Source organism: Coregonus clupeaformis, unplaced genomic scaffold (assembly GCF_020615455.1).
Source record: "Coregonus clupeaformis isolate EN_2021a unplaced genomic scaffold, ASM2061545v1 scaf0247, whole genome shotgun sequence".
Classification (NCBI taxonomy): domain Eukaryota; kingdom Metazoa; phylum Chordata; class Actinopteri; order Salmoniformes; family Salmonidae; genus Coregonus; species Coregonus clupeaformis.
The window spans coordinates 171,218-177,217 of NW_025533702.1; positions in this window are offsets into that span (position 1 = coordinate 171,218).

Genomic DNA, 6,000 nt, shown 5'->3' on the forward strand with positions numbered 1-6,000 from the left:
GCAGGTGAAACGTTTAATAAAACAACAAACATAAAACGAGACAGCGTTGCAGTGGAGATATAGCATAAACACAGGAACAATACCAACTGAGGACTAGACGTAAGGGAGGGACAGATGAAGGGGAGGTAATGAGGAAGGTAATGGAGTCCAGGTGTGAATCATAATGATCTGTAGGTGCGCGTGATGATGGATGCCAGGTGTGCGTAATGATAAATCCCAGGACCGGTGGTTAGTATTCCGGCGACGTCGCACGCCGGAGGGGAGGAGCAGGAGTAGACGTGACACAATGGCAATCAATGTTATGGCAATAATACAGGCTACACACAGGTGGGCATAATTATAGATTCACAAAGTCAGTATTGGCCCAATCAAAAGATCCCAACAGAGGGAGCTGTTGGGGGGAAACATGAAAATCAAATAAATAAATACAAAATATATATTTGCAAAAACACAATAAAGCCTAAATGTCAGCAGGGTATTTTCGGCCTACCTATTTATAGCCTACAAAAAAGAAGAAAATAAACATTCCTTGCTGAGACCTGCTGGGGCAATAGTGCCCAAGCAGCCTTTCCAATATGTCTCTCTTTGGAGAAATAATTTATCCCTATCTCCTCCCCTATATAGCACCTTCACCATTCAATGCTCATATAATGTAAGGCACTTAGTTCATGATTATGGCTTTTGAAATGCCTGGCAACAGGTGATTTGTCATCATGGTTGTGAATGGAGCTCTTATGCTCACAAATCCTTAAGTTCACGTTTGGTCTCAGATAATAAAAGTTACAGGAACACTTTTTCCTACTTATCTCTCCCATAGGGTTTGCTTGAATTCCCTGTTTAGTAGGCTACGATGTATACTTTAAATCAAGTAACATTTTGTGTGTGTGTATGAGAGAGAGAGAGAGAGAGAGAGAGAGAGAGAGAGAGAGAGAGAGAGAGAGAGAGAGAGAGAGAGAGAGAGAGAGAGAGAGAGAGAGAGAGAGAGAGAGAGAGAGAGAGAGAGAGAGACTTTCAGATAGGACCCAAAACATTTGGCAACATCAACAAAAACAACATTTTGCTGATGTCTCATGCTTGGCTGATTGCATTGGGTTCTGTTCTACAGCTCTCAATTATGGCTGTAGGCTCTAGTCAATATAGGACAACTGCATCCATTCATAATCACTCAATACTCAGTCTATCAGATGCAGAATCACTGGTTCAATCATTATTAATCACTACATACACATACACAGTAGTAGACTTGATCACAAATGTATTGTTGGCCAGGGTCACAGTGTTTCAAGAGAGAGGTCTATGCTATTTCTCCAACTTTACTACTGAGCTTGTGACAAGTTGACAACCTTTTATGCTGATTCAGAATCATTGCTCTTCACAAGATTTAGTCCAGCGGATAAGAACCAAATATACCTGATATCATTCCACTTTATGATATAAGTATCAAACTTGGTACAGTAATACAAGATACCTTAAGGAACATTTGAAATGTTCTTTGTAATGTTACCTGTTTCCTGCAAATTATAAGAAAAATGACAGGAAACCTGCCCTGTACACATCACTTTAGGTAAAATCCCATAGGAATGTACTATGTCCAGCTAAATACTTTTATGATGAGACCTTTCAGCCTTTACAAAAAGTAAGTCTAAACAAAGATGTCTAGCTATAGTGCCATTCCAGATGTAATTTATTATACTCAGTGGTGTACGGCTATTTCTTTAGGTGCCGGAGCGCAAAATAAATAAATGAGGTCATCATTTCTCATCCTACATTTTCACCGTATTAGGCCTACCTCATTTCAAAATAGGCCATTATCACTGTCAATTGTGAATGATAATTTCTAGTTTTACAGGTGAAATGTCCAAGCTGCAGCTGAATGCCAACCTGAACCATTTGATCTCACTCAGTTTCATGAGAATATGCATTTAGATCTTCTTGAGGGATGTGAGTAAAGAGCAGATTTCAGACCAGATTATATTAACAAGCTACAGACTAGCCTACCTGTATAGTTTCCATCAGAGCACATTTATCCTATGGCGCACACTGTTTAGTTTTGGCCGCATCATGAGAAGAAAAAATGACCATTCAGCACAATCATCCTTAAATCTCATAAGAAATGACATGGTGTTTTTGGTCTTACAGTAACTTTATAGTATGTGCTATTATAGTCAGGCTGTTATGCAGAATACTGATTACTAATTCATTAAGCTCTGGCAGCACTACACTGCTGATTATACATAGTTTTCCAAAATGACCACCAACCAGCTCCATGGGGCCATATTGGACAGGATTCACATGGCCGTATCTCTATAAATAATTGGTACATACAGCCCAATGATGGCTTAAAATGTTTGAGGGGGTCTGGAGAACACAATAAAATGGCCCAAGTATGCCATATCTATTCACACTACTGTTCAAAAGTTTGGGACCACTTAGAAATGTCCTTGTTTTCCATGAAAACATACATGAAATGGGTTTGAATAGGAAATATAGCAAAATGAATAGGAAATGTAGTCATTGACAAGGTTAGAAATAATGATTTTTAATTGAAATAATAATTATGTCCTTCAAACTTTGCTTTCGTCAAAGAATCCTCCATTTGCAGCAATTACAGCCTTGCAGACCTTTGGCATTCTAGTTGTCAATTTGTTGAGGTAATCTGAAGAGATTTCACCCCATGCTTCCTGAAGCACCTCCCACAAGTTGGTTTGGCTTGATGGGCACTTCTTACGTACCATACGGTCAAGCTGCTCCCACAACAGCTCAATAGGGTTGAGATCTGGTGACTGTGCTGGCCACTCCATTATAGACAGAATACCAGCTGACTGCTTCTTTCCTAAATAGTTATTGCATAGTTTGGAGCTGTGCTTTGGGTCATTGTCCTGTTGTAGGAGGAAATTGGCTCCAATCAAGCGGTGTCCACAGGGTATGGCATGGCGTTGCAAAATGGAGTGATAGCCTTCCTTCTTCAAGATCCCTTTTCTGAGAAATCCTTCAGTTCTCAGAACAAGAATAGACTTACGAGTTTCAGAAGAAATATATATATATATTTTTCCATTGTTTATTTTGTCATTTTTTTTAGTATTTTTTTTTTAAAATATATATTTATTTTTTTTTTTTTGGGGGGAATGGATCAGCTTAATATTGCAGATAGATTGTATCTTCTATCAATGTAATTGTCTGCATCACTTCCAATCCCCCATGTTTTTTATTTTATTTTTTATTTTTTATATATATACTCCCCTTTATTACTTTTCAACCCCACCATCCTTTCCCTACTTGGAGTAAATTAGTGAACAACAATGCCCAGGCCTCTACTTCCGGTCTATACTTACTATCTACACCTTATGGACAGAGTTAATTTAACAATAATTCTATTATATATTTTTTTATTTATTGCTCCTGAACTTCTTCTACTCTCAACCTCTCCGATCATTTTCATGATGTCCATCCTGTTTGCTTCTATATGCCATATCTTTCTAACTGTGCTCTTTCCCAAAAGCTCCCAACATACAACCTATATACTTATTATGGACACAGTATGCTTACATTATTAGCTATCTTTGTTATTATTTGTTGTTATTTGTTATTAGTCCCATCCTTCAACTCTATTCAATACCTCCCATCTATCTCTTAACACCATCCATATAGGATTTCTATTTGCCATATATATTTCAACCGTACTGTGATGTTTTACAAAAGTTTTGAACCTTTCTATTCTCATTGCTTCTACAGATTGTGAATTAAAAATAAACATTTTTGCTAAAAGTATTATTATATTATTGATTGATTGACTATGACTTTTCAGATCACCCAGTAATGCTATCTGCAAGGTTAGTTCCAGGTAAGTATTGCAATCCTTTAGCCATTCCTGGACCTGTGTCCAAAAACAAGCTACAAATGGACAGAACCAAAACAAATGATCTAATGATTCTGTCTCTTCACAGCAAAATCTGCAGAGCTGGGAAGATTGTATCCCCCATATAAATAACATTCTATTGGTAGCAAGAATTTTGTATAATAATTTAAATTGAAAGATTCTAATTTTTGAATCCGGTGTCGTTTTGCGTGTCAGTTCATAAACACTATGCCATGGGATCGGTACGTCAAAGATCTCTTCCCAACTATTTTGCAATCTATATGGGACGGCTGTCAATCCTTTGGTCCTTAAGTGAAACTGATATACTTTTTTATTTATCACAGTTTTCCTTAACCAATTATGTTCTTTAATGCAAGGCCGACAGACAAGTTCCTTACTTTCTCCCCCTTCCACTTTCCTCTTCCACTTTTGCGGTAAGGCTGCAATTATTTGGTTGTAATTTTGGGTAGAGCAGACATTTCCATATGTTTTTGTCAGCTGCATGTGCGACATAACTCTACCAGTCCTACCGATGATATCATTTACAAAGATTATACCTTTTTTAAACATTCTGTCAAAAAAGAAAGGTTTTTTGTCAATTAGTATATTTGAATTTAACCACAATATTTGTTGCATTATTTGTTCTGTCGTTTCTGGAGGATTAAATTGAAATTGCAACCAACTTTCTATGGCTTGTTTTAGAAATAGTGACATTTGGGAGATTATTTCATTTTCAAATAACTGAAAGTGAGTGGTTGTAATCTGAATAAGGGGAAAAAGGCCTTTCTTGAACATTGGGTGAGACAATCTTACTAATTTGCTTGAGAACCAGTTTGGATTTAAGTATAACTTTTGTATGACTGAAGCTTTTAGTGATAGGTCTAATGCTTTAATATTTAATAATTTCTGTCCTCCGAATTCATATTCATTATATAAATATGCTCTTTTCATTTTGTCTGGCTTGCCGTTCCAAATAAAATTGAATATTTTTTTCTCATATAATTTAAAAAACTGTTCGCTAGGCGTAGGCAAGACCATAAGCAAATAGGTAAACTGGGATAATACTAAAGAGTTAATCAGGGTGATTTTTCCACAAATTGACAGGTATTTTCCTTTCCATGGTAGTAAGATCTTATCTATTTTCGCTAACTTTCTATTAAAATGTATTGAAGTGAGATCATTTATTTCCTTTGGGATATGTATTCGAGTATATCCACATCACCATCAGACCATTTTATTGGTAAACTACATGGTAATGTAAAAATTGTATTTTTTAGTGATCCAATACGTAATATAGTACATTTGTCATAATTTGGTTGTAATCCAGAGAGGTTAGAAAATGTATCTAGATCCTCTATGAGGCTGTGGAGGGATTCTAGTTGTGGATTTAAAAGAAAACATGAATCATCAGCGTACAATGACACCTTTGTTTTTAAGCCCTGTATTTCTAATCCTCTGATATTATTATTGGATCTGATTTTAATAGCTAACATCTCGATGGCCACAATAAATAGATATGCCGATAGTGGACAACCTTGTTTCACTCCTCTTGACAGTTTAAAACTTTCTGAGAAATAGCCATTATTTACTATTTTACACCTAGGGTTACTATACATGATTTTGACCCATTTTATAAGAGATTCTCCAAAATTGAAATGCTCCAGGCATTTATATATAAACCCCAGTCGAACTTTATCAAATGCCTTTTCGAAGTCTGCTATGAATAGCAGGCCTGGTTTCGCATATTTTCCATAGTGTTCTATTGTTTCCAATACTTGCCTTATATTATCTCCAATGTATCTGTCACACCCTGGCTCTGGGACTCTATATGTTGAGCCAGGGTGTGTTCATTCTATGTGTTGTATTTCTTTGTTGGGAGTTCTAGTTTGTTTATTTCTTTGTTGGCCTGAGTGACTCCCAATCAGAGGCAACGAGTGTCAGCTGTGGCTGGTTGTCTCTGATTGGGAGCCATATTTAAACTGTCGGTTTTCCCTTAGTGTTTGTGGGATCTTGTTTCTAGTCTGTTTGTGTTAGACCGTGAACTGTCACGTTATCGTTTTGTTGGTTTTGATCGTGTCTCTAAATAAAGAGTATGTTTGCCTGCAACGCTGCGCCTTGGTCCTCCTCTGTAGACGACGATCGTG